Source organism: Octodon degus, unplaced genomic scaffold (assembly GCF_000260255.1).
Source record: "Octodon degus isolate 3935 unplaced genomic scaffold, OctDeg1.0 scaffold00368, whole genome shotgun sequence".
Lineage (NCBI taxonomy): Eukaryota > Metazoa > Chordata > Mammalia > Rodentia > Octodontidae > Octodon > Octodon degus.
In genome coordinates this window covers 348089-365005 of record NW_004524944.1, presented here as the reverse complement: position 1 = coordinate 365005, position 16917 = coordinate 348089, and the positions used below count along the sequence as shown (strand labels likewise).

General features: G+C 38.9%; 1 protein-coding gene across 1 annotated transcript in view; it reads left to right on the top strand.

Annotated features, from left to right (window-relative positions):
- Positions 1-16917, top strand: part of Arhgef26 (Rho guanine nucleotide exchange factor 26) — a 127745-nt gene that overhangs the window by 94032 nt on the left and 16796 nt on the right. The window lies entirely within an intron of this gene.

The window sequence follows — 16917 nt, the reverse complement described above, 5'->3', positions numbered from 1 at the left end:
AGCTGAAAGCAAACTTTTTGCGCCTGTTTTGGTTTCTTACAGCTACTGTATCAAAATACCATGAATGACTTAAGTGAACGACTTCACAAAACAAAAATTTATTTGTGAAGTCAGAAGTCCTGTTGTTTGCAGGGTCACACTTCTTCAGAAGGCTCTGAGAAAGCATCTGTCCTTGCCTCTTCCAGGTCCTTATGGCTCCTCGCCCTCTTCAGCTTGTGGAACAGCATGTGCCAGTCTCCTCCTCTGTCTCCATGTGACCGCCTCTCCTGAGGCTCCAAATCTTCTGCCCCTAATACAGACATCAGTTATTATATGTAGGCTCAACTTTAATTCTGCTGTGACCTTAACTTGATTACATTTCCAACGACTTTATATCCAAATATGGTAACTTCTAGACACACGGAAATTAAGACTTCATACTTTCATGGACACAGTTCACTCCACTGTAATCCCCAGCCCATCGTCATACCTCACTTAAACACATAGTTAAGAAATGTGCAGCTAGTTTAGGAATGTACATTTTTAAATATAAACTCATGCTATCTTTATTGGATTTCTTTCCTTTTTTTTTTTTTTTTTTAATGTGTTCGGTATAGGGTCTTACTATACTGCTCAGGCTCTTAGTGATCTTCCTGTTTTCAGCCTCTCCAGCACTGGGATTATAGGTGTGCACCACCATACCTGTTCTCCTCAGTGGCTCAGCGTGCCTGGGAGTGGGCCCAACACAGCATGTGGTTCTAGGGATCGAACCCCGGTCCCTATGATTAACTAAGCAAGCACTTGGTCTACTGAGCTATCTTGCCGGCCCTTTTATTGATTTCTGAATGTCATATGACTTGACTTGGACACTTCTATTTTAGAGCTTCAGATTACCCTCCTGAAGTATTTCTCCATTAAATCAATTCTTCCTCCAAGATCTAGGGTTTATTCCCTACTTAGTGAAAGGCACCTGCGTCTGATCAGGTGCTCTACAGGAAGCCTTATGGTCACCTTGACTCTTCCTCTTCCTCACTGTGCTCCCAAGTCCACCCAGTCAGTCACCAGTCTTCTAAGTAGCTCACACAATTGCTTCTCTCTCACATTGCCACCACCCTTGTGCCAACCCCTTTGATGTCTTCCTATAAGATATACCTAAGTAAATTTATGCTGTCACCCCTTGGCTTATTTTCTATTCCACAACTGAAGAATGCATTTTATTTTATTTTTTTTAATTTTTTTTTAAATTTTTTATTTATTTGAGAGAGAGAGAGAGAGACAGAGAGAGAGACAGAGAGAGAGACAGAGAGAGAGTGTGTGTGGTGTGTGTGGCCAGCTCAGCCCACCAGGGGGCGGGGTGGGCTGGCATGTGGTGCTGGGGGATCGAACCGCGGTCCCTAATGCTAAGCTTGTTCTAAGTAGGTGCCCTAGACCACTGAGCCATCTCTCCAGCCCCGAAGAATGCATTTTAAAAGATACATTTCCTCAGTATGTCTCTTGCCAAACTTACCCATGGTCTGACTTTTTGCCCTTAGTATATGATGCCTCATATATGCCTCACTGGACATACCCACCTCTTTCTGAATCCATCAGGAAATGCTCTTCCTTTCTGCTAACCTCATCCTACCTCAGACCTTTTGTAGAAAAAGTCCTTTTCATCTTTTAGGTCCTAGGTTAATTACTATTTTTGGTAGGAATTTATCATTTAGCTCTCTGAAAGGGGCTTACTTGTGTGCCCTGTGGTCCTATAAAACTGTATGAGTTCTTTGCCATAAAATTTAATGTTAACTATGTGTCCATTTCTGTTTTATCGACCTTTAAATCCTCAAAAGCACTCAGCTTATTATAATCACTTAACAAATATTTCTTGAAAGGGAACCAGTCACGAAGACATCTAAATATAAGACTTTGAATGTAACATTCAGGAGTCATGCAGAGCCTACCCTGTTCCATTCTATAGCTGCACTATACTCTGGGTTTCTTTTCCCCATATGCATAGAGTGCATTCTGATGCCTGACTGCATTCAAACATAGGACAGGAGCAGTGTGATCTCTTTCAAAAACTGGAAGTTGAGGGTGAAGAACAGAGCCTGCCCGATGAGAACTTTCCACAGTGGGTTTTCTTCATTATCAGCAGAGAAAATTTTTCCCAGACAATTCCCAGAAGCCTTCTTATACTTCATGGTTCATTGGTGGATCACAAAACTTCTTGTTATAAGGCAGGCCAAAAAACTCATCAGTGGGGTAATCCACTAAGGGTCACCATGCTGTCAAGATCCAGTCACATCTGAAAAGCCCTACCTATAATCACACAAGGCTTTGGGGGCCATCTAGTTATAAACCGTGACATCTCCCCTCAAATGATCTGTCTGTGATGTATTCAGGTGTTTCCTCTCCCTCTCTTTAGATCAGTAGTCATAATAATGATGTTAGCAGCCAACATTATTGAAACATGTACAATATGCCTTTCCGTATTTAGGGTAAATATGCAGGCTAACATTGAATTATCCCAATAACTTAGTATCATATCTGTATTACAGATAAGACACTGAGAAAAAGATCAGTATAATACAGAATGAGTATCTCTAACCTAAAAATGTGAAATGCTTGAAGATCAAAAATTTTTTGAGCATGAATGAGTGAATTCTGCATCATGAAACTATCTCATGCATGAAATTGCTTTCTGGCTATGTGTACAAGGTATAAATTAATTTCATGTTTAAACTTGGGGTCCAGTCCCAAGAGCTCATTATTTATATATAAATAGTCTAAAATGTGGAAAAATACAAGCATTTTGGATAAAGATATTTAGCCTGTATCTTTTTCAAGGTCCTTCAGCAGAGGCATGTTTCTAATTGGGTCTCTGAATCCAGAGCTCAATTTCCTTGAATTTGTTACTTTTATTTTGTGGTAATGAGCTGAGCTACATTTCCAGCCTTTTCAATTATTTATGTATTTATTTATGTATTAGCTATTTATTTGTAATGAATTGACCATGATATCAAGATTCAGAGTACTCAGATTATGTTACCTGGTTTGGTCTTATATTTTTAATTTTATTTTCCTCATATATTTATTTCCAGTCTACATTTTCAGTGGGAAAAAAGCCTAAAAGCTTATAATTTTTTTTATTTTGAAGAAACACCTTCTAAGCATGTTTTTATTGATTTCTGTGTAGTTTTGCTAGATGCAAGAGAGAACTGGAACCCGTAATATATTGTATGTAGTAGTTTTTCTTAACCTTCAGTTAATACAGCAGCAGAATCTGGGAACGAATTTCCCTTTCATAACATGTCCTTCCTGAAGCACCTTAAGATAGATTTCCACTTCCTGATGCTTAGTTCCATAAATATAGTGTATATTGACATAATATGAGCTTTATGACATGCTGTAAGTCCTCAGGATTTCAGCACACTATGAAGTCGTCGTTGGGAGCTTAGACTCAAAACTGTTGCCTCAAGCAGTATGAATACCTCATCTGAAAGTTGGGCAGACTCTGAAGAGGGCTGTGGCCCAGTTAGTTCCTGTTCTAAGTTTCTACCTGGGCTTCTCATTATAGGAAACTGAAGTCACTTATTTGTCATCCTTTGCAGAATAAGGCTTTTCTTTGGCAGTTAATATTAAAAGTATCTTGCATGAAGGAAAAGCAATACAACTCCAATTCACAGCTCTTTTATTCCTGGAACAGCATTAAGCTTGGTTGTTTATGACCACTGTGATTTGGTTCTAAAATCAAAACAGTGAGATGGAATGGAGAGAAATGCAAATGGGATTTTTGTTTTACTGTTGCTTTTTTTGTTTTTGACTCATTTTCCCATCCATGCTTCATCCTTTGACATCCTAAAGTATATTTCTGACATGTCTGTCAGGACAGTTGACATTGCTGTGCAGTGTTGAGAACTGCCCTTTCAGAGAAACACACTCTCAGTGTCTGGAGTCAGACAAAGCTAGGTTTACATCTTGGCTGTGTGACCTTCGCTGTGTTGGCTTTAATTGCTTGGGGCCTCGGTGTTCTCATCTATAAAAATGGGATGAGAATGTCATCTTTATCATGCCATCTGTGAGAATTAAATGCAATGGAACACATAAAGCTCTAGTCCCTCCTGACCAGTTGGATCAGAGTATCAGGATTATTTTCTTTGTTGGATTTCTTTCTCTATAGGTCTTGTCACAAATCAAATTATTGTCCTTCATATTTTAGGGTTTAAGAAATGTTTTAAAATCTGTATGCCATTGTCACATAGCTGCAGGGTGTGGCAAATTCTAAGACCAGACCTAAATCTGTGGCCTTTGAAATGCCAGCTGTTTAAGAATAAATGCTGATAAATTTAGGTTTTTGCCTGTCCCATCAACCACAGAAGGCAGTAAGTGAGTGAGGGATAGCTGCTGATGTATTTTTGTTCTCTTTGAAATGGACTGAATCCTGTGCACACTTGTATAGTAATGATTTTGTTGCAACATCCCTAGGACTGACTGGGAAATGGTGTATCAGTGTAGCTGGCCCTCCATAGCCATGAATTCAACCAGTGAGGAGGGTGGAAAATACTCAGAAAAAGTTAGATCTGTTCTGAGCATCTGTAGTCTTTTCTTCCTTATCATTGTTCCTTAAATAATACTGAATAGCAATTACAGCTCTCCATATAATGTTACATTGGATTAGTTATGAAAAGTAAGCTATCCATGATTTGAAAGTATACAGAAGGCTACTTGAGGTTATATGCAAACACATCACTTTAAGGCACAAAGGATGTGAGCATTCACACATTTTGGTCTCTTTGAGAGATCTTGGAACCAGTTCCCAAGGACATCAAGGGACTGCTCTATGTTTTCTCATTTTATTAAAGTCAGAGATAGTAAACCTGAATTGGAATGTGGGGGCTGCTTGTATAATTTGACGTAACGTTATTACCCACTTAAGAAGCCGCACCCCCCCTGCACTCCCCTGACTATCCCAGGAGAAGGCTTCAGTGAGATGCTAACAGCCTCTTGCAGTTGCCTGTTTTTTGTTTTTTGTTTTTGGCAAAGACTATAGATGCTGAGCAGAGCTTGGGGCACCAGGAAAAGGTGGGCTGTGGAATCTGGCCATCTGTGGAGACAGGCTTGGAGCTTTCTGGTCCTGATGTGGGTTACCAGCTATATATTTTGGTGACAGTGAATCACAACAGATCCTTATCTTACTAAGAAACTCAATCCTCCTCTGTACTGTTTGTTATATTCTTGACAATGAAATAGGAAATGTGTGTCATGTTTGTTAGTCTTCAGAATTATTTTGAGGAGCTGAGCAAGTGAATCTGTTTGAAATCAGTTTCTGGGTAAACACTGTGCCTTATTGTATAAGAAGGAACACTTACCTGATTATGAATTTCTTGACATTATTTGCCTCTAATTCTTCTTAGTCCATTTATTTTAAAACCATATATAATTACCAGGTTTTTAAGAAAATACCAGGCATTTCAATTGGATGGTACTTGGTTATAAAAATAAAATATAGCTAACATTTACTGGATATTTGCTTTAAGTCAAGCATGATTGTAAGAGCTACACACATAATCAATAGTAAATGTATTATCTTACTGAATTGTCACAACAGCCCAGTGAGTTTGATATTATGCATGCCCAACTTACAGGTGAGAAAACTAAAGTGCAAAAAGGATCAGTAACTTGCTCAAATACACATACTAAGTGCCTGCTTAGGCAAGCTCAGGGACTGGGGTTCAGCCCTGGTACTGCATGCTGCATCAGCCCCACCCCAGAGCACACTGAGCGAGTAACCAAGGCTGGTGGTGGTGCATGCCTGTAATCCCAGCACTGGGGAGGCTGAAAACAGGAAGATCACTGCGAGTCCAAGCTGCATAGTGAGTCCCTGTACCAAATAAATAAATAAATAAATAAATAAATAAGTAAATGCTTAATCCTTTAAAGTGAAATAAGTTTCAGCATACTCCTAGCAGTGCTTGGTGGAAGTATTTTTATCCCTGTTAAGCACAAGATCAAGCATGGGATTTAGAAATCATGTTTTTGGAAGGAAAGGGGAAACAAGTTGAAATCCGCAGAGGAGGGGTTTTCATACATATCACTGAGAAAAGTAGGAAAAGTTCCTTTGATCTCACTAAAACCTTTTGCCTGTCTGGGTATCAGCACTCCTGGGAGGAGGGCAAGACCATGAAATCCCTGAGAGAAATGCAGGAGGGTATTACAGAAGGGCTCTGAAGAGAGCTAACTTAGAAATGTCACAGAAGGCATTAGTAGTAGATCAAATTTTAGGATGTCACAGGTGTTCACCATCATCAAATTCTTTGCAGACATCCAGAAGAATAATGGTGAAATTCAGGGCGCTGTATTTAGTGGGGTGTTGGGCCACAGTGTCCCTAGGGAACCATTTCACTGGCATGTAAGCACAGAGCTCTGAGAAAGCACAGGCAGCTCTTAGCTCAGGAGACATTTGTCTTGGCTCCAGCAGCCTAGTAAAGGTTTTCTTAGGACAAGGAAGCTGTGTGAAAGTTTTAAACAAAGCCTCCAAAAGGAGATGTGCTAAAGAGGTACAATCTTGGTATAGGCTGAATTCTTGTGTTTTATTTTAGATAAATCACCATAACATTTTTTTCTTTTAAATTTCATTTTACTCTTACAAAAAAAGTATTGGATGTGTGCCTTGCCTTCCTGTCTGTTGGATCTGGGCTGTCTGGAAGAGCAGGAACAGTGAAAGATGCCTATGAGAACTACCCTCACGCAAGAGCAGTGGGAAGCTGGCTTTGGCAGTGCCATCTTCCCTTTGCCTCCCTAGTAGCATCTCTTTCTCTCTCCTGAATCTGTTCTGGCCAACTAGCCTTTTTCTCGTTTATGCTCTTCCCTGGTAAATACCTAAGATGTTTGGTAATCAGGGTTAGTGTGCAAACCTTCCCTTGAATATATGCATGTTTAGAATCTTTTCTATCATAGAACAGGCCTGACCTGTCATGTCACCGTCTCTTCTTCAAAACTCTCACATTCCTGGACCTTGGTCCAGGGAAATATTTTGGTTTAAAAGTGAGATTAGGATCTGAAATATTTTTTAGATGTTTTCCCAAATTCCTCAACATTCTTTGTTGCATGTCAATTCCACACATGATGGAAGAGCTATTTCTATACTACTATGTATTTTGGTCAATTTTGTCACTGCTCTATTTCACTAATCTACCTGTCAGTTTATTCTTTGGTCCCAGTATGTTTGTGTATGCCATAGAGCCAGTCATTCTCATTTTTTCAGTCTTCACTTTTTTTTTTTTTTTTCTGAACCAGGAATTGAACTCAGGCCCTTGTGCTTGCCAGGGAAGCACTTATTCTACTGAGCCATCTCCCTGGCCCCAGTCTTCATGTTTTAGTTCAACTAAACTGTTTTACTAACAGCCACCCAAAAAATAATATTTGAATTTTTACAAACCATGTGTTGAAATTACATATTTAAGAATTATAGATATAAGGGCTGATCAAATAGCTCAGTGGATTAAAGAGCCTGCTTAGGCAGATGCAGGGACCAGGGTTCGATCCCTGGCATGCCGTGCCAGCCACACCTCTGGGGCGCGCTGAGACTGCCATTGAGACTGGGTGTGGTGGTGAGAGCTTGTAATCCCAGCACTTGGGAGGCTGAAAACAGGAGGATCACTACGAATCTGATCTGTGTAGTGAGACTCTGTGGACCCTGTACTAAATACATGAAAAAAAAACTAGATATATTTTAATATATCAAGGTTTTTAATATATTAGCTTAAATCTAATGTTCCTCAAAGTTGTCTTCATATAAAAGAAGCATGTTAAATTTAATCCTAAATATTTTATGAATTTTGTGGGTATTATAAATAAGATGTGTTCTTCCATTACATTTCCTAACTGGGTGTCATTCATTTATAAAAAACAAAAGCCATTACTTGTTTTCCCAACTACTTTCCTGAGTGCACTTTCACTCTAAATGCAGTATAGTTCAGTCAGTGATGTCATCTGCAAATAAAATAGGCGGTCAGATAGAAAAGGTGTGCCGTTACCTAGATGTCATTTCAGCTGTACCCTTTGGATCTACAAATGCCTAAAGCAACAGTAGTGTTCATGCCTGTGCTTTTATCATTTTACTTTTACTAATGAAATAGTTCAAGCATCCAGAAAAACTACCCAACACTCATATAGGTAGCATATAAACTTAACAGTTACTAGCTTTATTCCAAAGTAAATGTTAGATCTCCCTTTTTAAACAATGTGAAGATTTTAAAAATCCTGTAAATTGCCTAAAATTCCTTTACACTCATCCTTAGTCCTCTTTCTTTCCCCAGTTAAGTAATTTAATGAAGTTGAAATCTATGCCTATGCTTACTACTGCCTCCCCTCAAAAACTATTCGTGTTGTTTTGGTCTTTTAAAAGTATATTCATATTACGTTCAGCCTTTAAATGTTTTCTTGATTTAAAAGTAGTAACTATATGCCCAATATGAGAAATTTCAACCTTTATAGAAATTAAGGAACAGAAATGTAAAGTAATAATCTAATCTATTTTAAGAAAGCCAGGCTGAGTGTATAGCTCCATGGTAGAGTGTTTGCCTAGCATGCATGAGCCCCTGGGTTTGTTGTCTAACATGCAAAGCAAACAAAACAAAACAAAACAAAAATAGCAACTGTTTACAGTGTATTACATTATCACTTTTCTATCCCAAGATACTGTGTTGCCTATAGTAGAGCTATCCATTGGCTAGGCTAACAGTTTCTTTCAGGGGGAAAGGTCATTGAAATATGTGTTTACCAAAAAATTGTGTCCTCTACTGACAATTCTTTATTTTGCTCAAGAAAGAAATCTTAACAAATGTTGCTAGGATGTGAAGAGGGTTTTGTCTGGTGGACCCATGGCTGTTCACAGTGGAGTATAACAGCTTCTATAGATTGGGCTTGGTGGCTGGCCCTGCAAGGAGCCACTGCTTTGCAAAGCAGACAGACTTGATGAGCAGCTGCAGATTTGAAGCATGTATTAGACAATGCAAGGAAGTTCCCACATAAACTTCTCCATGCAAGGAAAGGTGGTTTTTCCATTTGCCTTTTTCTGAGCAATTTAACTTCCTAATTACATGATCTAAATTGTTCCTGAGACTATGTAAACCATATGTTTGTTAAATGATAGAGACAAGCATGGGGAAGTCTGATTAGCATCAACTTCCCTGAGGAAAAGGGTTCTTTCTCAGACCAGTTTAGCCTGCTTCCACTTAGTGGACATGAGGAGGGAAACAGTACTGTAAATAGCATCTGGTCACAAAGTTCCCCCTTCTTTCTCAAGCACATACTTTAACACAGTTACCCTTCTGTGTTGGGTTCAGAAAAACAGTAAGTGCAGAGTGATACTAGGAGAATGAATGGCATTCATTATTTAGCAGAGTCAGGAAGGGAGGAATACACATAATTATTCTGAACCAGAGAGAGAGAGAGAGAGAGAGAGAGAGAGAGAGAGAGAGAGAGAGAGAGAGAAGCTAGCAAGAGTAAGGTACTTTTCTTTTTTTTGTTGCACTAGGTTTGGAGGCTAGCTGATAAAGATAACCAGTTTACTACTGTTCAATGGAATCAGTTTAAATGTTAAATTTACTGAGACTGGGGGTGGTGGCACGTGCCTGTAATCCCAGCTCTTGGGAGGCTGTAAACAGGTGAATCACTACAAGTCCAATCTAGTAGTGAGACTTTGAACACCCTGTAGACCCTTCCCTAAAAAAATACAATAAATAAATAAATAAATATTAAACTTACTTTAAAAAGTAATAAAGAAATCATAAACCCCTACACTATATATTAGATAATGTGGATGTTTTTTAGCCTAGACAAAATATGGATAGTGTGTGATTGATAATAAATTAAAAAATCAGGCAAGCTAGTTTTTCATTTTTGGATCCAGAATTCTAGAGGATGGGCAGAGTTCCCTGTTCAGACATAATCAAAGACACAGCTATGCAGAAGTGTGGGAACAGATACTCAAAATGTTCTGATTTCTATGAGCAGGGTGACCACAGTGTTTTAGCCAAACCAGACATTTGACAAGATAACAGGTATTAACTGGGCCACATCTTCTCTTCATCACTCTTCTCTTCATCATTGGCATTGTAATCATGGTTGCTTAAAAGAATAATTAATAAACTTTTTCCTCAAAGTTAGTGTTATTCTTCAGACTCTAATTATCCATGAAAGACAGAACTTCAGAGCAGTAGAGAGCCAGGGACAATGGCACAGATTTATTTATTTATTTATTTCACAGTTTGTTGAGACTTCAATACAAAATCGGCTGGCTTGAAGGCAGGGTGGCATGGCACAGAGACAACAGTTCAAGGCAACAGAAGATAGCAAAAGCAACAAGAGCAAAAGGGGAGAGAAAGCCTCTTCTCCTCCCTTATACTGTCAGCAGGCTACCCACCCACACCATCTTGGTGCCCTCCTCTTGAACAGGATAAAGATGTTTGTGAAGTGAAGACCCTGACTTCCTTCTGAGCTGCTTGAATTTCTAAACTTCTCAAGTCGACACTGTGTATCAACCATTACAGTCCAGCCCTTGTCAATTTGGCGAGCAGATACGTTTCTTTAAATTGGCTTCCAGATACAAAAACATGCTTATTATTATCATTTGACAACTGAACATTATAACACAGGTATAATAATGCTTAAGAATCAGTATTTAAAAAAATCAGTATTAAATCATATTACATTAGAACCATAGTATTTGTCCATGTCCTCCAAAACATTCTTCCACAAAGGCATTGAGTCCATCAGCAAGAGTTGCCTAAGTCCTAATAAATTCAGCATTGCTGAAAAGACCAAGACCCATGTCTCTTCTGTGATTTAAAGGAAACTTGTAGTTGCAAGCCCCTGTACAAGTTAGACACTTACCACCTTCAACAGTACAAAATAAACACTTTCATTCCAAAAGTTACAAATGGTAGTAAAAAAGGATTGGGACTGAAGTAAGTCCAAAATCCAACAGAGCAAACATTAAGTCCTGTAGTTCCATGTCCAGCATCTGAAGCAATCTCTGGAAAATTATGAGCGCCAAAGGGCTTGAATGACTCCACACCTATAACATTTCTGATGTTTGCAGCCCATATGGCTTCTCTTTTGGACCTGCTTTGCTCCATTTTTGCAGCTTTCCTTAGATGATGCACATTTTTGGCTTTTTCAAACTTCTGGGGTCTCCACCACACCTTAGGCTTCTCACTCACAGCTTCACACAGTACCCTCCTCGGAGCACACTTGCTGACTTTCCAGGCCTTCTGAAATCGAGGTGGAAGCCTTTTTAACCCCATAACTCTTGTGTTCTGCATGCACCTAAAACGAACACTATGTGGATGATTCCAGGGTCTGCTGCCATCTATAGCCATAGGCAGGCTTTCCTCTTTCTTGGCTTTAGGTGTCTAGTGCCTGGATTGCTGGGCACTCTGAATCCAGTTCTGAGGAACAAATTTCCTATGCTGTTGTCATTCTGGAACGTGGTGCTCTGTGTCTTTTTCCTCACAGCAGTCTTTTACTTTTGTAGATTTGAGGCTGCAAAGAGTATAGACTTGTTCCTTCTTGTTATGCCCTCAGGCCATCTTTTCTATTCTCCTGCTATTTCTCAATAGTGGAAATCTCCTCAACTCTTAACTTTATGGCCCACAGATTTACTGGAATGTCCCTTCTGGCCAAACTCACACTATATTAGATCATCCTGCTGGGCTCTTTGTTCTTGATTCTCTACATAGATCTGCCTAAAAATCCCCAGTAATAGCCATGCCACTGCCTCAACATTCAACCGTCTTGGAATTTCTTCTGCTAGATTAATTAGTCCACCACCTTAAATCTCAATCTCAGGCACTATCTCTGTACATGAGCAAAATGCACACCCAACTTTCTGTCAAGCCATAACATGCATCATCTGGACTCCCAAAACCAGTGGCAATCCTTCTTCCCAGAAGAAACCTCCTGAGCCTGGTCTTACCAGGATTTTTTCCATGCATTTGATATTTTGGTACAGGGTCTCACTTACACAGCTTGTAGTGATCTTCCTATTCTTAGCCTCCTCAGCACTGGGATTATGGGTATGCACCAAAACATCCAGTCTTGATGGCAGGCTCAGCGCACTTGGAGGTGAGGCCAGTGCGGGATGTGGTGCAGGGATGGAACCCTGGTCCCTGTGCTTGCCTAAGCAGGCACTTAGTCCACTGAGCTATCTCACCAGCCCTACCAGCAGGACTTCTATCAGCCTTCTGGTCTTCTGAGCTCTGACCAGAATCTCCCATACAAAACAACCTAAGGTGTTCCAGCTATCCTGTTTCAGGTGTCACTCAGAACCTTTCCAGACTCTTTCCACAAGCCATTCCCAAATGCTTTTGAACCACATGGTCAGGTATAGTCAAGGAAATGACCTCACGCCTCTGTTACCAATTTCTGTCTTAGTTACTTTTCTCTTGTTGCTGGGACAAAATAACCAACGTCCAAAGTTAAGTAAGGAAAGGTTTATTTAGTTCAGTTTGTGGAGGTTTTAGCCCCAAATCATTCAGCTCCAAGGCAGCATGGCATGGTGAGAGGCAGCAGTTCAGAGCAGCAAAAGCAGCAAGATGAAAAAGGGGAGGAGGGCAAGCCTCTTTTCTTCCCTTATATTATAAGCAGGCTACCAGCCACACTGTCTTGGTGTCTTCCTCTTGCACATGATGAGGATGTGCACAAAGTGAGGGTCTGGCCCTCTGCTGTGTTGTTTAAACTTCTAAATTTCCCAAGTTGGCACAATGACACTATTACAAGTGCCACAAGTTTGAATCCTGTCTTGTTACTTTTCCCATTGTTAAGACAAAATACATGGCACCCAAAGTTAAAGGAGCAAAGGTTTATCTTGTCTCACAGTTTGTGGAGGTTTCAGGCCATACTTGGCTGGTTCCAAGGGTGGGTGACATGAGTTCATGGCAGGCAAAAGACAGGAAAATAGCAAAGAAGTATGTGACAACCACAGCCCTCTTTCTGTTGTTTATGTTCTACCCAAGCTACATGCTCTTAGGGTGGGAAGCACTCATACCCGGGATGGGCCTTTACTATCCATACTCAGAACTATGCCAAGCCAATCCATGAGCTAATTTAGTAATGTAGCACCCCTAATCCCAGTGTCATGCACACGAGATCCAGCCACCTTTGTAAAGTCTCACCTGTACCTACATCATGCTTTGGTGGGGAATGCAACTAGACACAAGCCATAACAACACCACCCTGACCTACATAGTGAGTTCAAGGCCAGCTGAAACCCTGACTCCAAAAAACAAAAAATAAATACAAAATTACAGCGGTGAGTAAAGAATTATGTTAGTGGTTGTTTGTCCTTAGGCAAATACTGGTGAAAATATGAACTCTGAAAATTAAGAGAGAAGGAAGACTCAGCCTTCTTTCTTTAATTCCTAGTATTGAAATTCTATCAAAAACAACCACATAGATGAAGCCATTTTATATTGGTGACTCTTGGGAACCTAAGTCATCTTAAATGATGAGTGCCTCTACTTTTCTGTGACTCCTTTGTCTTTGGAAGTACCTTCAGCCCTCTGCCTGTATCACTTCAGGCCTGCTTAAATGTCTCTAATTCATGACATTAGGTTGCTTAATCGTTCTGCCTGAAGAATTCTTCCTAACAGAAAGTAGTGCCTTTGACTTCATTCTAACTTGTGAATTGGACCAGGAATGCAGAGCGAGGATTATAGCAAGGAAATATTGGTTATTCTTGTTTGTTTGCTTGTTTTTTGTTTTCTTTCTTTCTTTTTTTTTTTTTTTTGCTTATTTGTATTATTTAGTGAGATTTTGCATCTGTTTTTGTTGTTGTTTGTATGTGTACCAGTTTTATCCTAAGTCTTGGGCTGTTGGGCTGTTAAACATGTGTTTGAGATATCCTCAACTCTTTCTGCTGTACAGAAATAATTGACTGCTTTGTTTTGCTTTGTGTTTAGTAAATAAATCATTTTCTAAGGGTCAGCGAGATGGCTCAGTTGACTAAGCATCTGCTTAGGCAAGCACAGAGACCAGGGTTTGATTCCCAGCACAACATGCCACACCAGTCCCACCCCCACTCCCTGGGCATGCTGAGCCGGCAACACAGACCAGGCGTGGTGCCCAGCACTGGGGAGGATGAAAACAGGAGGATCACTACAAGTCTGAGCTGCATAGTGAGATCCTGTACCAAGTACACTAAAAAGAATAAAAATAAATTAATTAAATAAATTGTATTCTATTTATTTTTCATTATTACACATGTGTCATACATTAGGATCACATTCATCATATGAAATTTGTACCTGTATGTAATATGACTTAGTGCTTTTTTTCTCCATAGTCCTCTCCCTTCAACTTTTCTTCTCCTCCCCATTTATAGAAGCTTTGTTTACATTTTTCCCTTTTGTTTTCTTTTTTAATATAATCTTTTCTGTGCCAGGAAGATAGTACAGTAGAATAAGCTCTTGCCTGGCAAAGACAAGGTCCTGAGTTCAATCCCTAGTACTGAAAAAAACAAAATCTCCCCTTCCTTAGTTTCTTCCTCCTCCTTTGTTCCCTTTCCCTTTGAATATATCCTTCCTATTCCTAATATCTATCCTCTGTTTGCTTCTTATTTACTCTTTGGATTTCTCACACAAGAGAAACAATATGACATTTAAATTTGTGTGTCAGATTTATTTCATTGAACATTATGTTTTGTTTTGTTTTTGTTTGCGGAACCGAGGATTGAACTCAGGCCCTTGCACTTGCCAGGCAAGCACTTATTCTACTGAGCCATCTCCCCAATCCCTAACATTATGGTTTTGAGGTACATCCACTACCTAAAAATGACCCAAGTTTATCCTTCTTTATAGTAGAGTGTCATATTCTATTTTATATAAATATCTTTTTCTTCATTCATCTGTTGGTGGACATATTGGGCTGTTTCCAAGATTTAGTTATTATAAATTGTGACATAATGAACATGAGTATGTGTATATTATTGTGGCATGATGCTTTTAACTCCTTGGGGAAACTACCTAGAAGGGACACAGCTGGGTCAAACTGAATGTCTAGCTTTAGTTTTTTTTTTGAGAGTTTCCATACTGATTTCCATAGGGGTAGTATCAAATTATACTCCCACCAAGAGTGGAAAAGTCTTTCTTTTTTTTTCCCACAGCATCATTTGCATTTGTTACTGGTTGATTTCTTGACGATAGCCATTCTTTCTGGAGTGAGATGGAATCTCAGTGTTGTTTTAATTTGTATTTCTTGAATGACTGGTGATGTGGAACAGATTTTATATTTATTTGCTGTTTATACTTCTTCATGTGGCAAGTGTTTATTAATTTCAGATGACCATTTTTGGAATAAGTTTTTAAATTTGAGGGGGGTCTGATTTTTAAAATTCTTTATATAGTCCTTTGTTAAGGTGTAGCTGGTAAAAAGTTTTTCCCATTTTGTGAGTTGTATCTTCATTCTCTTGGTGGTTTCTTTTACTGTGCAAAACCTTTTAAATTTGAAGTGATCTCAGTTGCTAATTCTTTGTAGTATTTCCTGTACCATCAGGTTTTGTTCATAAAGTCTTCGACTACACCTATGTCTTTTGAGAGTTTTATGTATTCTACTTTCCAGCAGATTAAGTGTTTCTGTTTCATATATGATCTACTTCAATTTCAGTTTATTGCATGGTGCGAGTTATGAGATTTCATCATTTATTAAAGAGGCTGTCTTTCTTTCAGTAAAGGTATTAATCCCCTTTGTAAAAGATACGGTAGTTGAGTATGCTTGGAGTTGCTTCTATATCTTTCTGTTGCATTGGTCCTTGTGTTGGTGTAGTCTTTCTCCGATTATGGCTACTTGGAGTCCTATATACCTCATTTACTGTATGCAAAATTCTTCTTTCATGCTTCGAAACTTTTCTCTTTTCTGTAAATTTGATTTTTATGTCCTTTATGCTATCTTTATGCTATTCAAATTAATATCATATGATTCTTCTTTGCATCATTCGGCAGGCATTGGGTTGAATTTTGTTGTGGAACCTTGCTGTTTTCAAGAAGCCTTTCATTTGATAATCACAAGTTACAACTGTCTTCTACATCTGATAAGTCTATCTTCACATTGGTTGATTCTGCTGCATATACTTTCAATAGAATTTTTATTCTCCTGTGTATCTCTTTGAATCTGCTTTATAGCATTCAGTTCTTCCCATGTTGGACACTCGTAGTTTCTCTCTCTCCTAAGCTTCTCTGTTTTTGTTTAAATCTGTATACTTAAAATTCACTAACCATTTATTTCATCATGGATATCATCTCTTTAATCATCTGTGTAATTATTTGTTTTGTTTTTTGTTGTTGTTTTGGTTTGGTTGTATCAAGAGACACTGTTACCATTTCAGAAAGTTTAGTTGGGTAGCTTTTTGTTTCTTCCACCTCAATGTTCCCTGGACTTCCCTGGGGAAAGTTGGGGATGTTGGATTCCATCTTCCTTCTGTGTTCTCTCATTTTCTATATATTTTTTGTTTATTTGTGTTCTGCACCAAGCCTTGTAAATTGCTTATGGTAGATAGCTGTATTATTAATTTCAAGACCTCTCAAGGAAATGACTGTTTTTCAGTAATGTCTTCTAAGTGTAGCTGGCTTTTGGCCTTAGAGTCTGTCCTACTATCCTGCCTCTTCTGTTTAGTATAGATGAAAGGTTGCAACCCGTTTGGCCTAACAGCCACTTCTTTGGTACTGGCTGTAGTATTATTTATGATTCCCAAAACAATCTAGTTATTGGTGTACAACGAAGACCCATTGAACACAGCTATGTTATCTTAGATAAAGTAGTATAATCAGTAATAACTATAGCATAAAATGCAGAGTAGAAAGTGATAAACTGTGATAAATAATAATTTGCCACATTTAAACCTATAGTTATATAGCAAATCAAAAAATTATATAAAGCTACTATCTACTCAGTAGAACAATT